This window comes from Papio anubis, chromosome 20 (assembly GCF_008728515.1).
Source record: "Papio anubis isolate 15944 chromosome 20, Panubis1.0, whole genome shotgun sequence".
In the NCBI taxonomy this organism is placed as follows: domain Eukaryota; kingdom Metazoa; phylum Chordata; class Mammalia; order Primates; family Cercopithecidae; genus Papio; species Papio anubis.
In genome coordinates this window covers 15,142,752-15,165,600 of record NC_044995.1, presented here as the reverse complement: position 1 = coordinate 15,165,600, position 22,849 = coordinate 15,142,752, and the positions used below count along the sequence as shown (strand labels likewise).

Below are 22,849 nucleotides of genomic sequence, written 5' to 3'. Positions count from 1 at the left end.
GCACACAGCCCACAGCCCACAGTCTCACCCCAACATGAGCAGGAAGTCACCCCAGAAACACAACATAACGTCACCCCAGCTGAGTAACACTTCATTTCCATAGCTTAAAGACAATTTTTTTTTTTTTTTTGACTGGAGGAGGAGTTAGTGAGATGAAAGTAATACTAACGATGTAAATTGCTCTGCGGTGATATGTAAGACCACAGAAACATCGTCAATTCAGGAAGAAAAACTTTAGTGTGGTCGCAGAAAGATGGGTATGAGTTGCAGAATTGGGCTGGGCATGGTGGCTCATGCCTGTAATCCCAGCACTTTGGGAGGCCGAGATGGGTGGATCACCAGACGTCAGGAGTTTGAGACCAGCCTGGACAATATGGTGAAACCCTGTTTCTACTAAAAATACAAAAATTAGCCAGGCCTGTTGGTGTATGACTGTAGTCTCAGCTACTCAGGAGGCTGAGGTAGGAGAATTGCTTGAACCCGGGAGGTAGAGGTTGCAGTGAGCTGAGATCGTGCCACTGCATTCCAGCCTGGGTGACAGAGCAAGACTCTGTCTCAGAAAAAAAAAAAAAAATACAGAATTTATCATTAGTAATGCATTCACAATCTGCTAATTTTTTTTAAATTTAGTTTTTCAATTCACAAATAGCAATTGGACATATTCATGCTGTTACTTTTTCATGTCGCATCATCTTTTTACCATTAGTATGTGATGTTGTCTTTTAAGATTTCCCTACTATAATGCAGAGATCATCCTAGATTTATAAATAGAAATTAAGCAACACTTACTTGTTTTGGTTGGTGTCCCATAATCTTTTTGAAGAAATGTATGTCGTCTTTAGAATGCTTTCTTATGTACAACAGGTTGCATGTAAATGAAGCTGTTTTCCTTAGTACACATACCAGTATCTTCTTGACTGGAAACATAAACATCAGCCTTAAGATAGTCGCCTCGATCATTCCATATGCCATTAATTTATCTTCTAGCAATTTTCCTATCTCTTGGGTGAAATAATCAGCTCCCAACTCTGCTAAACTTTCCATGATCCTGTTCTGTATATATGACATACATGAATCCATGGAAAACATAATAGGCGGTTTTGTTGGTTTCACACCAAGTTACGTTATGACTAACCCCTGAAGAGAAGTTACGTGGGATTTACGTCGATCTGACAGAAAGTGGCCTGTCAATGAGTGTACGATGTGGTAAAATGGCACCAATTTCAGACGTCAGAGCTGGGGAGGGGCAAGGGAACCCATCTACTTCCGGGGCAGCAGAAGGAGGTATGAATAAGAGGAAAAGACTTTACCATGCTCTAGCATGCAGGCAGGAAATGGAGGCTTTTATTCAAATGCTTCTGTGTATGGACTGAGTATTCTGAAGTTTCTCTTGTGCGGTGGGCTGAATAAGGGCCCCCCACATAAACGGGAATTATAGCTTGTGACCCGTGAAAGTGACTTTCTATGGCAAAAGGGCTTTCACATATATGATAAGGTTAAATACCTTTTTTTGTTTTGTTTTGTTTTTTGAGATGGAGTCTGCCTCTGTTGCTCAGGTTGGAGTGCAGTGGGGTGATTTCCACTCTACAACCTCTACCTCCCGGGTTCAAGCGATTCTTGCGCCTCAGCCTCCTGAGTAGCTGGGACTACAGGTTCATGCCACCATGGCTGGCTAATTTTTGTATTTTTAGTAGAGACAGGGTATCACCATGTTGCCCAGGCTGGTCTTGAACTGAACTCAGTAGATCTTCCCAGCTCAGCCTCCCAAAGTGCTGGGATTGCAGCACCATGCCTGGCTAGGTTAAATATCTCAGGGTTGGGAGATTCTCCTGGATTATCTGGCTATACCCTAATGGAATCACAAATGTCCTTTATAAAAATATTTATTTATTTATTTATTTATTTATTTTTTGAGATGGAGTTTTGCTTTTGTCGCCCAGGCGAGTGTGCAATGGTGCATCTCGGCTCACTGCAACCTCTGCATCCTGGGTTCAAGTGATTCTCTTGCCTCAGGCTCCCGAGTAGCTGGGATTACAGGCATCTGCCACCACATCTGGCTAAATTTTTTGTATTTTTAGTAGAGATGGGGTTTCACCATGTTGGCCAGGCTGGTCTTGAACTCCTGACCTCAGGTGATCCACCTGCCTCAGCCTCCCAAAGTGTTGAGATTACAGGCATGAGCCACTGCGCCTGGCCTACAAGTGTCTTTATAAGGGGGGAGGCAGAGAGAGATTAAGTTCACAAGAAGGTGATGTGAGCCTGAATTTGGGGAGAAAGGGCAATGCGATATGTGGGCATGAGACAAGGAATGTCATAGCCTCCACAAGCCAGAAGAAGCGAGAGCTCATCACCTTAGCAACCCCTAATGGCAGCCTTGTTTTAATTACACTTTTGTAAAATGGAAGGAGTCTTTCCAAAGCCAGCAGTGTGAAGGGTCGCCCTCTACTGGACACACAGATCCTGGCTGCTGTCAACCCAAATGGCCTTCCTAGGCTCCCTGCCCCAGCACCGGCCTGGGCATCCTCCTAAAGGCAGACATTTGTGTTCTCACCTCTTGGCTTTCTTTGTTGTTCTCACAAAGTCCCTGTGCGTGTCCTACAGAGAATCAGGTGGAAGAGAGGATGATATTGCTACCAATATCGTAGGGAGTGTAAACCCTGCTGCGATATTGTTTTCAATATCTAGGGGGAAGAGGATGATATTACTCCCAATATCTCAGGTGGTGTACACCACCCCTGTGATATTATTCCTAATATTTAGGAGGGGGGAAGAATGATATTACTCCCAATATTGCCAGGGGTGTACACCCCACCTGTGATATTGTTCTTAATATACAGGGGGAGAGAAGATGATATTACTCCTAATATCGCAGGGGGTGTACAACCTCCCCCCCTCCGTAATAGTGTGTTAAATATCCAGGGTGGGTGAAGATGATATTACTCCCAATATCGCAGGGAGTGTACACTCCCTTTGTAATATTGTTCCTAATATCCGGGGGGGGGGTTGATATTACTCCAAATATCACAAAGGGTGTACACCCCCTTGTGATATTGTTCCTAATATTTAGGGGGGAAAACGATATTACTTCCAATATCGCAGGGGTTGTACAACGCCCCTGTAATATTGTTCCTAATATTCATGGGGGGAGAGAATGGTATTATTCCCAATATCGCAGGGGGTGTACACATGGGGTATTGTTTCTAATATCCAGAGGGGGATGGGATAATATTGCTCCCAATATCGCAGAATGTGTACACCCCCCCGTGAAATTGTTCCTAATAACCAGAAGGAGAAGGATGATATTACTCCCAATATTGCAGGGAGTGTACACCCCCTGTGATATTGTTCCGAATATCCAGGGGTGAAGAGGATGATACTACTCCCAATATCCCAGGGGATGTACTACACTCCCCCGGTATATCGTTCCTAATATCCCGAAAGAGAGAAGATGATATTACTCTTTTTTTTTTTTTTTGAGACAGAGTCTTGCTGTGTGGCCCCATCTGGAGAGCAGTGGCACAGTCTTGGCTCACGGCAACCTCCGCCTCACGGGTTCACGCCATTCTCCTGCCTCAGCCTCCCGAGTAGCTGGGACTACAGGTGCCCACCACAACGCCTGGCTAATTTTTTGTATTTTTAATAGAGATGGCATTTCACCGTGTTAGCCAGGATGGTCTCGATCTTCTGACCTCATGATCCGCTCGCCTTGGCCTCCCAAAGTGCTATGATTACAGGCATGAGCCACCGTGCCCAGCCTTTTTTTTTTTTTTTTTTTTTAAATAATTTTTTATTTTTTAAGAGACAGAGTCTCGCTCTGTTTCCCAGGCTGAAGTGCAGCGGCATGATCTCGGTTCACTGCAACTTCCGTCTCCCAGGTTCAAGCAATTCTCCTGCCTCAGCCTCCTGAGTAGCTGGGATTACAAGCGCAGGCTGCCACGACCGGCTAATTTTTTGTATTTTAGTAGAGACAGGGTTTCACGGTGTTTTCCAGGCTGGTCTCAAACTCCTGAGCTCAGGCAATCCGCCTACCTCAGCCTCCCCAGGTGCTAGGATTACAGGCGTGAGCCACCGCGCCCGGCCGATATTACTCTTAATATCAGAGTGGGTGTACACCGCCCCCATAATATTGTTCCTAATATCCGGGGGGGAGAGGATGATACTACTCCCAATGTCGCAAAGGGTGTACACCCCCATTATGATATTGTTCCTAATATCCAGGTGGGAAGATGATTATATTACTCCCAATATCGCAGAGGGTCTACACAGCCCCTGTAATATTGTTTCTAATATCCACGGGAGAAGAGGATGATATTATTCCCAATATAGCAGGGGGCCTACACCTCTCACCCTGTGATATTGTTCCTAATATCCAGAAAGAATTGGATGATATTACTCCCAAAGTCACAGGGGGTGTGCACATCTGTGTTGTTTTTCTAATATCAAGTGGGGGAGAGGATGATATTACTCCAGTATTGCAGGAGGTGTACATTCTTCTGTGATATTGTTCCTAATATCCAAGGGAAGAGAGGATGGATGATATTATTCTCCATACCACAGCAGATGTACAGCTTTCCTGTGATATTGTTTTTAATATCCAGCGGGGGAGAGGATGATATTACTACCAATATTGCAGAAGGTTTAGACACCCCCTGTGATATTGTTCCTAATTTCCAATGAAGGAGATGATGATCTTACTTTCAATATCGCAGGGGGTGTACACACCCTGTGATATTGTTCCTAACATCCAGGGGAAGAGAAGATAATATTACTCCCAATGTCACAGGAACTGTACACCCCCCTCTGATATTGTTTCTAATATCCGGGGGGTAGAAAAAAAATGATACTACTCGTGGGGCGCAGTGGCTCATGCCTGTAATCCCAGCACTTTGGGAGGCTGAGGCAGGTGGATCATGAGGTCAGGAGATCGAGACCATCCTGGTTAACATAATGAAATCCCATTTGTACTAAAAATACAAAAAATTAGCCAGACATGGTGGCACGAACCTGTAGTCCCAGCTACTAGGGAGGCTGAGGCAAGAGAATCTCCTGAGCTTGGGAGGTGGAGGTTGCAGTGAGCCAAGATCAGGCCACTGCACTCTAGTTTGGGAGACAGAGCGAGACTCCATCTCAAAAAAAAAAAAAAAAAGAAAAAAAAGAAAAGAAAATGATATTACTCACAATGATATTACTTGCAGGAGGTTTACACCCCCCCGTAATATATTTCCTAATGTCCAGGGGTGGAGAGGATGATATTACCCCCAATATCACAGGGGGTGTACACTACCTCTGTGATATTGTTCCTAATACACAGAGGCTGGAGAGAATGATATTACTCCCAATATCTCAGAGGGGGTACACCATCCCTGTGATATTGTTCATAGGGGGAAAGTGTGGTATTACTCTCAATATCTCAGGGAGTGTACACCCCCCCTTTGATATTGTTGCTAATATCCAGGGGAAGAGAGGATGATATCACTCCCAATATCGCAGGGGGTGTACACCCTTCATATGATATTGTTCCTAATATTCAGGGGAGGAATAAATGATATGAATCCCAATATCGAAGTGGCGTACACCCCCCTGCCGTGATCTTTTTCCTAATATCCAGAGGGAAAAAGGATATTACTTCCAATATTGCAGGGGATGTACACTCTCAATGTGATATTGTTTCTAATATCCAGAAGGGAAGAGGATATTACTCCCAGTATCACAGGGGGTGTACACCCTTTCTGTGATATTGTTCCTAATATTCAGAGGGGGAGAGGATGGATATTACTCACAATATTGCAGGGGGTGTACACTCCCGTGTGATATTGTTCCTAATATCCAGGGGAAAAGAGGATGATACTGCTTTCAATATCACAGAGAGTGTACACCCACTCTGTGGTATTGTTCCTAATATCCAGGGGAAAAGAGGATGGCAATAACCCAAATATCGCAAAGGGTGTACACCCCCTTGTGATATTGTTTCTAATATCAAGGGGGGAAAGAATGATATTACTCCCAGTTTTGCAAAGGGTGTACACCACCCCTGTGATATTATTCCTAATATTCAGGAGGGGAGAGGATGGTATTATTCCCAATATTGCAGGGTGTGTGTGGGGGTGATCGGACCCAACACCAGGTCGTGGGGGTGACGGAAGTCTGGCGGAGTCAAAGGAATGAGAAAAGACAGTTTGGGAGAGAAAGTAGGTCCAGGGGGCCATCGCGAGTGAGGAGGCTGTGAAGGCCCTGAGCTCTGGAAGCCCAGACTATTTATTGGTGATCAAACAAAGAAACAGGTGGTGAGAAGGTGGAGGTCAAAAGGGCATGTTGCATTAAGCACATGATTGACAGTTGTGACAGTTTAACATATGTTCTGCACATGAGATAATGGAGAGCAGGTTCTTTTAACTCAAGATACAATGGATCCTGGGAGAGCAAGGAGCAAGGAGCCAGCAAGTCTATTCCAGAGCCACGAGCCCTGGATTCTATCCAAGCCACAAGGGGTTTTATGCCCTGGGCTTAGGTTATGGTGTATCAGGGTAGCCTTCCACCCTTTAGCACAGAGCTTGGTGTTCCAAAGACCACAAGGGGTTTTAGACCCTGGATCCCGGACATGTTCCAAGACTTTTTTACATTATGTCAGACATGGAAGCCCTGCCTCAGCTTCTCCAAACACTCAGCTTTCCCAAACAGGGTGTACACCCCGCCTGTGATATAGCTCTTAATATACAGAAGAAGAGACGATTATATTACTCCCAATATTGCAGGGGGCATACACCCCCCTGTAATATTGTGTTAAATATCCAGGGTGGATGAATATGATATTACTTCCAACATCGCATGAGTGTACACTCCCTATATAATATTGTTCATAATATTGTTCCTAATATACAAAGGGGAGAGGATGATATTACTCCAAATATTGCAAAGGGTGTACACTGCCTTGTAATATTGTTCCTAATATTTAAGGGGAGAGACGATGATATTACTTCAAATATCGCAGAGGATGTAAAACGCCCCTGTAATATTTTTCCCAATATTAATGGGGGAGATGATATCATTCCCAGAATCACAGGGGGTATACACTGCCCCTGTAATATTGTTCTTAATATTCACAGGGGGAGAGGATGATATTATTCCCAATATCACAGGGGGTGTACACCCCCTATGTGATATTGTTCCTAATATTCAGAGGGAGATGGGATATTATTCCCAATATTGCAGAAGGTGTACACCGCCCATGTAGTATTGCTTTTAATATCCAGAGGGGGATGGAATGATATTACTCCCAATATCGCAGAAGGTGTACAGCACCCCTGTGATATTGTTCCTCTCCTCCAGGGGAGGACAGGATATTACTCTCAATATCGCAGAAGGTGTACACCCCTCCGTGATATTGTTCCTAATAACCAGAAGGAGAAGGATGATTTTACTCCCAATATGGCAGGGGGTGTACACTCCCTCTGTGATATTGTTCCTAATATCCAGGAAGGGAGAGGATAATATTACTTTTAATATGACAATGGGTGTACACTACCCCTGTAATATTGTTATGTAAATATATGTGTGTATATGTATTTAAACATGGAGTCTCGCTGTTTCTCAGGCTGGAGTGCAGTGGTGCGATCTTGGCTCACTGCAGCCTCCGTCTCCCAGGTTCAAGCAATTCTCCTGCCTCAGCCTCCTGAGTAGCTGGGATTACAGGCGCACGCCGCCACGACCGGCTAATTTTTTGTATTTTAGTAGTGATGGGGTTTCACCATGTCGTCCAGGCTGGTCTTGAACTCCTGAGCTCAGGCAATCAGTCAGCCTTGGCCTCCCAAAGTGCTAGGATTACAAGCGTGAGCCACTGCCCCTGGCCAATATTACTCTTAATATCGCAGTGGACGTACACTCCCTCTGTAATATTGGTCCTAATATCCGGGGTGGGAGGGGGGAAGGATGATATTTCTCCCAATATGGCAGGGCATGTACACCCCTCTGTAATATTGTTTTTAATATCCAGGTTGGGAGAGGACGATATTACTTGCAATACCGCACGGGGTGTACACACCCCCTGTGATATTGTTCCCAATATATAGGGGGAAAAGGGATGATATTACTCTCAATATCACAGGGAGTTTACACCCTTCCCCAAGATATTGCTCCTAATATGAAAGGATGAAGAGGATAATATTACTTCTAATATCGCAGGAGGGTGTACATCTCCTTGTGATATTTTTCCTAATATCCAGGAAGGGAGAGGATAATATTATTCTTAATATCGCAGTGGGTGTGCACCTCCCCTGTAATATTGTTCCTAATATCCAGAGGGGGAGAAGATGATATTACTTTCAATATCGCAAAGGGTGTACACCCCAATCTCTTAATATCGCAAAGAATGTACACCCCCGTGATTTTGTCCTAATATCCAGAAAGAGAGAGGATGATATTACTGCCAATATCGCAGGGGATGTCCCGTCCCCATGTGATATTGTTCCTAATATCCAGGCGGAATGAGGTGATATTACACCCACTATCGCAGGAGGTGTACACCCTCCTTGTGATATTTTTCCTAATATTCAGGGGGTGAAGAGGATGATATTACTCTCAATATCGCAGGTGGTGTACACCAACTGTATGATATTGTTCCTAATATCCACGGAGGGAGAGGAAGATGTTACTCTTAATTTCGCAGGAAGAGTGTACACCCTTCCTGTGATATTGTTCCCAATATCAATGAAAAGAGAGGATGATATTACCGCCAATAACGCAGGGGGTGTACACATTCCTGTGATATCGTTCCTAATATCCAGAAGGGGAGAGGATGATAATACTCCCAATGTTGTAGGAGGTGTACACACCCCCTGTGACATTGTTCCTAATATCCAGGATAAAAGAGAATAATATTACTTCCAGTATCAAAGGGGGTGAACACCCTCCCTGTGATATTGCTTTTAGTATCCAGGAAGGGAGAGGATAATATTACTCCCAATATCGCAAGGGGTGTACACCCCCCCCCCATGATATTGTTCATAATATCCAGGCTGGAAGAGGATGATACTGCTTTCAATATCTCAGGGAGTGTACACCCACCCTGTGATAGTGTTCCTAATATTTAGAGGGGGAGAGGATGACATTACTTTCATTACACGCCCTCTGTAATATTGTTCGTAATATCCAGTCGGGGAGAGGATGATATTACTCCCAATATCGCAGGGGGTGTATACCCTTTCTGGAATATTATTTCTAATATTTAGAGGGGAAAGGGTGATATTACTCCTAATAGCGCAGGGGGTGTACACACTCCCCCCACCCCCCGTGATATTATTCTTAATATTCAGGGGAGGAGGAGATGATACTGCCTTCAATATCATATGGAGTGTACACCCACCCAGTGATATTGTTCCTAATATCCAGGGTGCGAGAGGATGATATTACTCCAAATATCGCAAAAGGTGTACACCCTCTTGTGATATTGTTTTTAATATCCAGGGTAAAAAGGATATTGCTCCCAATTTCGCAGGGGGTTAACACTACCCCTGTGATATTGTGTCTAATATCCAGTAAAAGAAAGAACGATATTACTCCCTGTAATATTGTTCCTTGTATCTAGCGGGGGAGAGGATGATATTACTCCCAATATCATAAAAGGTGTACAACCCCCCTGTGATATTGTTACTAATACACAGGGCGGGAGAGGTTGATATTATGAGCAATATCGCAGGGGGTGTACACCGCCCCTGTGACATTGTTTTTAATATTTATGAAGGGAGAAAATGATATTACACCCAGTATCGCAGGGGGTGTAGACCCCCGCGTGATATAGTTCCTAATATCCGGGGGGAAAGAGGATGATATTACACTCAACATCGCAGGGGGTGTACACCCTTCTTCTGATATTGTTTCTCATGTCCAGAAAAGGCGAGGATATTATGCCCAATATCTTAGGGGGTGTACACCGCGCCTGTGATATTGTCCCTAATATCCAGGGAAGGAGAGGATTATATTACACCCAATATCGCAGGGGGTGTAAACCCTCCTGTGATATTGTTATTTATATCCAGAGGGGGAGAAGATGATATTTCTCCCATTATCAGAGAAGTGTACACGCCCTCTGTGATATTGTTTCCAATATTCAGGAAATGAGAGGATGATATTACTTCCAATGTCATAAGGGGTGAACACCCCCTCCTAGATATTGTTTTTAATATCCACAGTGGGATAGGATAATATTACTTCTAATATCGCAGAGGATGTACACCACCCCTGTGATATAGTTTCTAATGTCCAGCGGGGGAGGGAGAGGATGATATTACCCCCAATATCGCAGAGAATGTACACCCCTCCTGTGATATTGTTTCTAATATCCAGGGGGTGAAGAAGATATTGCTCCCAATATCGCAGGGATTGTACACCCCCCCCCCACGATATTGTTCCTTATACCCAGAAGGGGAAAAATAATATTACCCTCAATATCGCTGGGAGTGTACACTCACCGTGATATTTTTCCTAATACACAGGGAAGGCGAGAATGATATTACAGTTTCTCAGGGGGTGTACCCACCCCTTGTAATATTATTCCTAATATTCAAGAGAGAGAGGATATTACTTCTAATATCGCAGAAAATGTACAAACCCCCTGTGATATTGTTGCTTATATCCAGTGGGGGGAGATCATGATATTACTTGCAAAATCGCAGGGGATGTACACCATCCCTGCGATATTTTTCCTAATATTAATAAAGCGAGAGGATGATATTACTCCCAATATCGCAGGAAGTGTACACCACCCCTCTGATATAATTTCTAATATCCATGTAGGGAAGGGATGATATTATTCTTAATATTGCAGGGGAGTGTACACCCTCCCTGTGATATTATTCCTAATAGCAATGGGGAAGAGGATGATATTACATCCAATATCGCAAAAGGTATACACCCTTCCTGTGATATTGTTTCTAATATCCAGAGGGGGTGAGCACGATATTACCCGCAATATTGCAGGGAATGTACACCCCCCTGTGATACTGTTCCTAATATCCAGAGGGGGAGAAAATGATATTACACCCCCAAATCAAGGGAATGTACATCCTCATGTGATATTGTTCCTATATCCAGAAAGAAAGAGGATGATATTACACCCATTATGGAAGGGAGTGCACATCCGCCCTGTGATAATATCTCTAATATTCAGGGGGTGAGAGGATGACATTACTCCCAATATCGCAGGAAGTGTCCACTCCCCTGTGATATTGTCCCTAATATTCAGCGGTGGAGAAAATGATATTGCGACCTATATTGAAGGTGGCATACACTCCTCCTTTGAAACTGTTTTTAATATGCAGGCAGGGAAAAGAAGATATTACTCTCAATATCGAAAAGGGTGTACACACTGCTGTGATCTTGTTCCTAATATTATCCAAAAGAGGAGAGTATGATATTAATCCCAATATCGCAGAAAGCATACACCCCCATGTAATATTGTTCGTAATATCCAGAAGGGGAGATGATATTACTTAATATATCTTAAAGATCCTGGGTGTCCACCTCCTGCGGGAGAGGGGGGTGATTTACTCTCCATCTCATGGGGGTGCTCACCGCCCTGTGATATGGTTCGTGATATCCGGGGAGTGGGGGAGAAGGGGTGATATGACTCCCCATATCGCAGGAACTTGTGATGTGGTTCCTAATATTTAGAATATTACAAATATCCTGGATTAAGTAATATCCTGGATATTAGGAACCATATTATAAGGAGGGCAGACGCCTTTTTTGATATGGGGAGTAATATTATGCTCTGCCCCCCGAATATTATGAAAAACTTCACAAGGGGGAGTGTACATATCCTGTGACAATGGGAGTAACATCAACCTCTTTTGAAAAATATTAGTATCGATATCACGGAGGGGTGTACACACTCTGCAATATTGGGAGTAATATTATTCTCTTTTCCCCTGGATATTCACAAGAATGTCACAGAGGTGGTGTACAATTTCTGTGATATTGGGAGTAATATCGTCTTCTCTACCCCTGGATATTAGAAACAATATCAAACGGTGGGTGTACACACTCTGCGAAATTGGGAGCAATGTCATCCTCTCCCCCCTGGATATTAAAAACAATATTACCAGTGTGTGTGTATGTGTAGACTTTCTGCGATATTGGGAGTAATCTCATCCCATCCCGCTGTGGATATTAGGATCAATATTACAGAGGGTGTACACCCTTTGTGATATAGGGAGTAATATCATCCTTCCCCCATAAATATTAAAATAAACATCACACAGGGGTATACACCTCCTGCGATATTGGGAGTAATATCATCCTCTCCCCTCCCTGCATATTAAAAAACAACATCACAAGGGATGTGTACACCTCCTGTGATATTGGGAGTAATATCACCTTTATTATCTTTGTATATTAGGAGCAATATCACAGTGAGGGGTGGGCAGCTTCTGCTATATTGGTAGTGATATTATTCTCTCCCTCCCTGGATATTAGGACCAATATCACAGAAGGAGTTTACACCTGTTCTGATATTGGGAACAATATTATCCTCTTCTCTTCTGAACGCTAAAAACAATATCAAAAGGTCGGTGTACAGCCCCTGTGATATTAGGAGTAATATCATCCTTTTCCCCCATAAATATTAAAATTAATATAATTTTCTTCCCCCCTGGATATTAGGCACAATATCACAAGAGTGTATACACCCCCTTTCATATTAAGCGTAATATCATCCTATCGCCCTCTGGTTATTAGAAACAATGTTACGGGGGGGCATACATCCCCTGTGATATTGGGAGTAATATCATCCTCTACCTCCCTGGATATCAGAAACAATATCCCAAGGGAGTTGTAAGTAAGCTTCCTGCGATGTTGGGAGTAATGTCATCCTCTACTCCTCTGGATATTAAAAACAATATCACACGTAGTTGTACACCCCTATGATATTGGGAGTAATATTATCTTCTCTTCCTTGGATGTTATGAACAATATCACGGGGGGATTTACATTCCCTGTGATAGTGGGAGTAATATCATCTTTACCCCCCCTGGAAACTAGAGACAATATCACTGGGGGGTGTACACCCCTGCGATATTGGAGCAATATCATCTCCCACCCCTGTATATTAGTAACAATATCACAGGGTGTATGTGCACTTGCTGTGATATTGGGAGTAATGTTATCCTCTCCCCTTCTGGATATTAGGAACAATATCACAGGGAAAGTGTACACCTTCTGTGATATAGGGAGTAATATCATTTTCTCCTCCACTTGATGTTAGAAACCTTATCACAGGGAAGGTGTACAAAGCCTGCCACATTAGGAGTAATATCATCCTCTCCCCTCGTGGATATTAGAAGCAACATCACAGGGGAGTGTACACCCCTTGTGATATTGAAAGTAATGTCATTGTCCCCTACTTTGGATATTAGGAAAAATATCACAGGGGTTGTGTACACGCCCTGCGATATTGGGAGTAATATCCTTCTCTCCCCCACTGGATATTAAAAACAATATCAGAGGGGTTTGTACACCCCCCTGCGATATTGGAAGAAATATTATCTTTTCCCCCTGTATATATAGGAAACAATATCACAGGGGGGTGTACACACTCTGCGATACTGGGAATTATACTATCCTCTTTCCCCATACATATTAGGGACAATATCAATACGTGGGTGTACATCCCCTGTGATATTGTTCTTAATAGCATCCTCTGCCCCCTTATATAATAAAAGCAATATCACAGGAAAGGTGTACATTTCCTTTGATATTGGGAGTGATATCATTCTCTTTCCACTTAAATATTAGAAATAATATCACAGGAGGGGTGTACAACCCCTGCAATATTGGGAGTAATATAATCCTCTACCCCCCGAATATAAAGAACAATATAACAGAAGGGGTGTACACCCTCTGTGATATTGACAGTGATATTATTCTCTGCCCCCTAGATATTAGGAACAATATCACAAAAGAGGTGTACACCCCCTGTGATATCGGCAGTAATATCATCCTCTTTACCCCTGGATATTAGGAACAATATCACCGGGGGGTGTACCACTTCTGTGATATTGAGTGTAATAACATCCTCTCCCCTTCTGGATATTAGAAACAATATCCCAGGGGGTGTACACCCCCTGTGATATTGAGAGTAATATAATTATCTCCCCCACTAGATATTAGAAACAATATCACAGGTAAACAATATCACTGTGATATTGGGAGTAATACTCTTTCTCCCAGCCTGAGTATTAGAAACAGTGTCACGGAGAGGGGTGTACACCCCCTGCAATATTGGGAGTAAAACCATCCTCTCCCCACTTGGATATTAGAAGTAATATCACAGGGAAGGTATACACTCCCTTAGATATTGGGGTAATATCATTCTCCTTTTTCCTGGGTATTAGGAGCAATATCACAGGGGCGGTGTACACCCTGCAATATTGGGAGTAATATCATCCTCTTCCCTTCCAAATATTAGGAACAATATCATAGGGAAAGTGTACACCTTCTGTGACATTAGGAGTACTATCATACTCTTCCCCCCTTGATATTAGCAACAACGTCACAGGTTTACACCCAGTGTGATATTCGGAGTAATATCATCCTCTTTTCCCCTAGATATTGGAAGCAATATCACAAAGGGGTAATTAATTCCCTGCTATACTGGGAAGAATATCAACTTCTTTTTTCCCCTGGATATTAGGAAAAATATCCCAGGGGTGTGTACCCCTTCTGCTATATTGAGAGTAATATCACCCTCATTTCCCCTGGATATTAGAAACAATATAAAAGAGGGGGTGTACACTTCCTGTGATATTGGGAGTGATATCATCCTCTTCCTTTTTGGATATTAGGAACAATATCACAGGGAGGTGTGTACACCCTTTGAAATATGGAAAGTAATATTCTCTCCCCTCTGGATATTAGGAACAATATCAAAGAGGGTGTATATACCCCCTGCAATACTGGGAGTAATATTATCCTCTCCCCTACTAAATATTAAGAACAATATCACGGGGAGGGGTTTACAACCCTTGCAATATTGGGAGTAATATCATCCCTTCTTTCCCTGGATATTAGGAACAATATCACAGGGGGTGTACACACTCCCTGCAATATTGAGAGTAATATCATTCTCTCCCTTCCTGGATATTAGAAACAATATCACAGGTGGGGTTCACAAGCCCTGTGATATTGGGAGTACTATCATCTTCTTTCTTTCTGGATATTAGGAACAATGTCTATTGGGGGAACCAGCCCCCAATATTTCAATGTAGGTTCTTTTCTATTTTTTCTTAAGTGTCAGCTGGTCTGAGAAATAAAGAAAAAGAGTACAAAAGCAAGAAATTTTACAGCTGGACCTCCGAGGGTGACATCACGTATCGGCAGGTTCCATGATGCGCACCTGAGCTGTAAAACCAGCAAGTTTTTATTAGGGATTTCGAAAAAGGAGTGGGGTACGAATAGGGAGTAGGTCATAGAGATCACATGCTTCAAATGGCAATAAAAGATCACAAGGGCAGAAGGGTAGAGCAAGGTCACAAGGCTAGGGTGAAATTAGAATTACTAATGAGGTTCCGTGTCCCGCTGTGCATGCATTGTCATTGATAAACAGCTTAACAGGAAACAGGGTTCAAGAACAGAGAAATGGTCTGATTAGAATTCACCAGGCTGGAATTTCCTAATCCTAGCAAGCCTGAGGGCACTGCAGGAGACCAGGGCATATTTCATCCCTTGTCTTCAACCATATAAGGCAGACACTCCCAGAGCGGCTGTCCATAGGCCTCCCCTGGGAATGCATTCCCTTCCCAGGGTTATTTTTATTTTTATTTTTTTTGAGATGGAGTCTCGCTTTGTCACCCAGGCTGGAGTGCAGTGGCGCGATCTTGGCTCACTGCAAGCTCCGCCTCCCGGGTTCACGCCATTCTCCTGCCTCAGCCTCCGAGTAGCTGGGACTACAGGTGCCACCACCACACCTGGCTAATTTTTTGCATTTTTAGTAGAGACGGGGTTTCACCGTGTTAGCCAGGATGGTCTTGATCTCCTGACCTCGTGATCCACCCGCCTCGGCCTCCCAAAGTGCTGGGATTACAGGCGTGAGCCACCGCACCTGGCCTCCCAGGGTTATTTCTTACTGGGAAAAGAATTCAGCAATATTTCTCCTACTCGTTTTCTGCAGTAAGAAAAATATGACTCTGTTCTGCCCAGCCCTGCAGGCAGTCAGACCTTATGGTTATTTCCCTTGTTCCCTGAACATCATCGTTACCCTGTTCTTTTTCAGGGTCCCTAGATTTCGTATTGCTCAAACACACATGTTTTACAAACAATTTGTGGAGTTAACTCAATCATCACATGGTCCTGAGGCGACATACATCCTCAGCTTATGAAGATGACAGGATTAACAGATTAAAGTAAAGACAGGTATAGGAAATTATAAGAGTACTGATTGGGGAAGTGATAACTGTCCATGAAATCTTCACAATTTATGTTCAGAGATTGCAGTAAAGGCAGGTGTAAGAAATTATTAAAGTATTAATTTGGGGAACTAGTAATGTCAATGAAATCTTCACAATTTATATTCTTCTGCAGCAGCTTCAGTAGGTCTCTTTGTTCGGGGTCCCTGACTTCCAACAACAAATGTCACAGGGGCATGTAAACTCCCTGCAATACTGGGAGTAATATTATCCTCCTCCCCTAGATATTAGGAACAATATCCCAGGGGGTGTACATTTTCTTGATATTGGGAGTAATATCATCCTCTTGCCTTCTGGATATTAAGCACAGTGTTACAGGGAAGGTGTATGCCCCCTGTGATATTGGAAGTAATATTATTCTCTCCCCCTGGATATTAAAAACAATATCATGGGATGTTGATAAGTAATATCATCCTTTTCCCCCCTGGATATTGGGTACAATATCACAGAGACGGTGTACACCCTCTATGACATTGAAAGTAATATTATCTTCTTCTTCACTGGATATTAGAAACAATACCACAAGGGATGTGTACATACCCAGTGATATTGGGAGTAATATTATCCTTCCTCCCCCCCCCGGATATTAAAACCAATATTACAGGGGGATGTACACATCCTGCGGTATTGGGAGTAATATTATCCTCTCGTCACCTGGATATTAGGAACAATATCACAGGGGACGAGTACACCTGCTACTATATTGAGAGTAATATCATTCTCTCCCCTTCGAGATATTAGGAACAATATCACAAGGGGGGTGTACATCCCTTGCAATATTGGGAGTAACACCATCCTCTCCCTCTTGTATATTAGGAACAATATTACAGGGGGGTGTACACACCCTGTGATATTGGGAGTAATATCGTCATCTCCTCCTCCAAGAATATTAGGAACAATATCAAGGGAGGGGGTACACACTCTGCAAATTGAGAGTAATGTTGTCCTTTCTCTCCCTGAATGTTAAGAACAATATCAGTGTGTGTGTACACACCCTGCATTATTGGAAGTGATACTCTTTCTGTCTCTGGATATTAAAACAATATCAAAGGAGGGGTGTACACCCCCTGCAATATTAGGAGTAATATAGGTCTGTCCCACATTGGATATGAGGAACAATATCACAGTGGGGGGTGTACATCCCCTGTGATATTGGGTCCTTATCATGCTCTTTCTTCCCAAATATGAGGAACAATATCACGGGTGTGTGTGTACACACTTGCGATATTGGGAGTAATGTCCTCTTTCCCCCTAGATATTAGGAACAATGTCACTGGAAGGTGTACAGGCCCCGTGATATTGGAAGTAGTATCATCCTTTCCCCTCCAGATATACCAAACAATATCATGGGGGTGTGTACACTATCTGTGATATTTGAAGGAATATCATGCTCTCCCTGCTGGATATTACAAACAATATCACAGGGGGATGTACACACAGGGTGTTTATGATATTGGGAGTAATATCGTCTTCTCCCCTTCTGGATATTATGAACAATATCATATGGGGTTCTACACCTCCTGTGATATTGGGGGTAATATCATCCTCTTTCCCCCTAGATAATATGAACAAAATCACAGGTACACCCCCTTAACCAAATCACAGGGGGGTGTACACCCTCTGCAATATTACAGGGGGGTGTACACTCTCTAGGATATTGGAAATAATATCCTCTTTTCTTCCGGATATTACAAACAATTTCACAGCGGGGTAAACACCCCCTGTGATATTGAGGCTCATATTGTCCCCTCCCTCCCTGGATATTACAAACAATATCACAAGGGGGTGTACACCTCCTGCGATATTGGGAGTAATATCATACTCTACTCTTCCGCCATAAATATGATGGACAATATCACAGGGAAGTGTACACCCTCTGCAATATTAAGAGTAATATCATTCTCTCCCTTCGTGGATATTATGTAATATCATCTTGCTCTCTTCTTGATATTACAAAAAATATCACAGGGTGGTGTACACCCTCTGTGATTTTGGGAGTCACATCATTTTCTCTGCCTCGGGATATTAGGAACAATATCACAGGGAGTGTACACTCTTTGTGATATTTGAAGTAATATCATTCTCTACCCCCCTTAATATTACAAAAAATATAACAATAAGTGTACACCCCCTGTTTTATTGGTAGTAATATCATCCTCTTCCCCTCTAGATATTACAAAGAATATCACGGGGGGTGTACACCTTCTGTGATATAGGGAGAAATATCATCCTCTTTTCCACTGAATATTACAAACAATATCATCAGGGGATGTACACACCCTATGATATTGGGAGCAATATAATCCTCTCCCCCCAAATATTGCGAACAATATCACAGGGGGTTTTGCACCTTCTGTGATATTGGGAATAATATCCTCTCCTCTTTTTATATTAGGAACAATATCACAGGGGGTGTGTACACCCTTTGCGATATTGGGAGTACTATCATCTTCTTCTCCACTGAATATTAGGAACAATATCATCGGGAGGTGTACACGCCCTGTAATTTTGGAAGTAGTATCATCCTCTCTTGCCTTGGATATTATGAACATTGTTACAGAAGGATGTACATCCTCTGCGATATTGAAAGTAATATCATCCTCTCCATTGCTGGGTATTGGCAACAATGTCACAGGGTGGATGTGCACTCCCTGTGATATTAGGAGTAATATTCTTTCTCCCCATGAGTTTTAAGAACAATATCATAAGGGGAGTGTACATGCCCTGCAATATTGGGAGTAATATTATCTTCTTACCCCCTGGATATTAGGAACAATATTACAGCGGGGTGTACACCCCTTGTGATACTTGGAGACATATCCTCTCCCCTCCTGGGTTTTTTTTTTTTTTTTTTTTTTTTTTTTGAGACGGAGTCTCGCTCTGTCGCCCATGCTGGAGTGCAGTGGCCGGATCTCAGCTCACTGCAAGCTCCGCCTCCCGGGTTTACGCCGTTCTCCTGCCTCAGCCTCCCGAGTACCTGGGACTCCTCCTGGATATTTTGAACAATATGATAGGTGGTGTACACCCCCTGCCATATTGGGAAGAATGTCATTTTCTCCTTTCCCGGATATTACAAACAATATCACAGTGGGGTGTACACTCCACCCTCTCCCTAAATATTATGAACAATGTACAAGGGGTGTACATTCCCTGCAATATTGAAATTAATATCATCCACTTCCCCCCAGATATTATGAATAATATCCGGGGAGGTGTACACCCCATGTGATATTAAGAGTAACATCCCCCTCTTTCTTCTGGATGTTACAAACAATATCACAGGAGGGTGTACACTCCCTGAGATATTAAGAGTAATAACATCCTCTTTTTCCTCTGGGTATTTGGAACTATGTCACAGGTGGTGTACACACTTTGCGATATTGGGAGAAATATCATCCCCTCCCCCCTTAATGTTACGAACAGTATTCAAAGGTGTACATCCCCTGTGATATTAGAAGTAATGTTATCGTCTTTACTTCTGGATATTACGATCGATATCACAGGGAGATGTACACCTACTTTGATATTGGGAGTAATATCATTCTCTCCCTTCCCGAATATTGTGAACAATATCACAGTGTGGTATACACCCCCTGTAATATTGGGAGTAATATCTTTCTTTCCACTCATGAATATTAGAAACAATATTACAGAGGGAGTGTACACCTCCTGCGATTTTGGAAGTAATACCATCCTCTCCTCTTCTGAATATTAGGAACAATATCAAAGGGGGGGTGTACATCCCCTGAGATATTGGGAGTAATAGTATCCTCTCCCCTCCCTGGATATTACAAACAATGTCACAGGGGAGTGTACACCTCCTGTGATATTGGGAGCAATACTTTCTCTCACTCTGGATATTATAAATAATATCACAGGAATGTGTACACCGCCTGCGATATTGAAAGTAATATTATCCTTTTTCCCTCTGAATATTATGAACAATGTCACAGGGAATTGCGATATTGAGAGTTATGTCATCCTCTTTCCCCTAGGATATTATGAACCATATCACAGGGTGGTGTATACCTTCTGCAAGATTAAGAGTAATATATTCTCTTCTCCTGAATATTATGAACAATATCACAGGGAGTGTACAGTTTTTGTGATATTGTTAGTAACATCATCCTCTCCCCTTCTTAATATTATGACAATATCACAAAAAGGTATACGCCGCCTGCATTATTGGGAGTAATATCATCCTCTCTACCTCTTGATATTACAAACAGTATCACCGGGGGAGTGTACACTTCCTCTTCTCCTCTGGATATTATGAACAGCATCACAGAGTGATGTACACACCCTGCGATATTGGGAGTAATATAATCGTCTCTTCCCCTGAATATTACAACCAATAAAACAAGGAGGTGTACACCCCCTGCCATATTACGAGTAATATCATCCTCTCCCCATCTGGATATTACAAAGAATATCAGAGGAAGGTGTACACCTTCTGTGATATTGGTAATAATATCATCCTCTCCCCTTCTGGATATTAGGAACAATATCATAGGGGGGTGTACACGCACTGTGATATTTGGAGTAGTATCACCCTCTCTTTCCCTAAATATTATGAACAATGTCACAGGGGAGTTTTCACCCCTTGCTATATTGGGAGTAATATTATCCTCTCTCCCCCTGGATATTATGAACAATATCACAAATGGGTATACACCCTTTGTGATATAGGGAGTAACATCGTCCTCTTTTTCCTTGGTTATTATGAACAATATCACATAGGGGTGTAAACCTTCTGCAATATTAGAATAATATCATCCTCTCCTTTCCTGGATATTACAAAAAATGTCACAGGAGGGTGAACACCCTCCCCGATAGGGCGAGCTATATCACCATCTCCCCTCTTGGATATTATGAACCATATCAAAGAAGGGAGTATACCCCCCGCGATATTGGGAGCAATATCACCCTTTTCTTTCCTGGATATTACCAATCATATCACGGGGGGGTTACACCCTCCACGACATGGGGAGCAATATCACTTTCTCCTCCCCTGGATATTTCAAACCATATAACAATAAGGTGTACACCTTCCTTGATATAAGAGCAATATCATCCTCTCCACTCCTGGATATTACGAACCATATTACATGGGGGTGTACGCTCTCGCGATATGGGGAGCAATATTACCTTTTTCTTCCCTTGATATAACGAATCATATCACAGAAGGGTGTACATCCCCCGCAATATGGGGGTAAATATCACCCTCTCCCCCCTGGATATTACAAACCATAACACGGGGGGGTGTACACACAGAATATTTACGATATCACAGCAGGGGTGTACACCCTTTGTGATATTAGGAGTAATATCATTCCCTCCCGTTCTGGATATTAGGAACGATATCACAGTGGGGGTGTACATGCCCTGCGATACTAGGAGTAATATCAGTCTCTCCCCATCCCCCAATATTAGGAACAATATCAAACGGGGGTTTCCACCTTCTGTGATTTTCAGACTAATAATCTCTCCCCCACTGGGTATTAGGAAAAACATCACGGGGGAGGTGTACAACTTCTGTGATACAGAAAATAGTATCATCCTCTCCCCCTCTGAATATTAGGAGCAATATCACATGGGGAGTGTACACCTCCTGCGATATTGGGAGTAATATCATCCTCTTTTTTCCGGAATATTAGGAAGAATATCACTGGGAAAGTTATGCCTGTAATCCCAGGACTTTGGGAGGCCGAGGCGGGTGGTTACTTGAAGTCAGAAATTCAAGACCAGCCCGACCAACATGGTGAAACCGTGTCTCTACTAAAAATACAAAAATTAGCCGGGTGTGGTGACAGGCGCCTGTAATCCCAGCTACTCCGGAGGCTGAGGCAGGAGAATTGCGCGAACCTGGGAGGCAAAGGTTGCAGTGAGCCGAGATTGTGCCATTGATCTCCAGCCTGGGCGACAGATCAAGACTCCGTCTCAAAAAAAAAAAAAAAAAAAAAAATCACAGGGTGGGTGTACACACCATTCGAAATTGGGAGTAATATCATCCTCTTTTCCCCTGAATATTAGGAGCCACATAACAGGAAGCATGTACATCCCCTGCGATATTGAAAGTAATATCATCCTCTTTCTTCATGGATATTAGGAACAATATCACAAAGGTGGTGTACACCCCCTTTGATATTGGGAGTAATATTATCCTCTCCCCCCATGGGTATTAGGAACAATATCATAGGGTTGGTGTACACCCCTTGCGATATTTGGAGAAATATCATCGTCTCCCCAACCTGGATACTAGGAACAATATCACAGAGGGGAGGACACCCCCTGGAATATTCACAGTAATATCATCATTTCATTTCCTGGATATTAGGAACAATATCACAAGGGGGGTGTAAATCCCCTGTGATATTGGGAGTAATATTATCCGC

General features: G+C 42.9%; 1 protein-coding gene across 11 annotated transcripts in view; it reads right to left on the bottom strand.

Annotated features, from left to right (window-relative positions):
- LOC103880102 overlaps window positions 1-22,849 on the bottom strand; it is a 63,120-nt gene that overhangs the window by 5,514 nt on the left and 34,757 nt on the right. For 10 of the 11 annotated variants that reach the window (XR_004180263.1, XR_004180262.1, XR_004180267.1 and 7 more), the window contains one exon: window positions 790-917. The gene's annotated coding sequence lies outside the window, so the exon portion shown is untranslated. Of the gene's footprint in view, window positions 1-789; window positions 918-2,551; window positions 2,596-22,849 lie in introns of all 11 variants that reach the window. The other variant, XR_004180261.1, reaches the window with a different exon arrangement.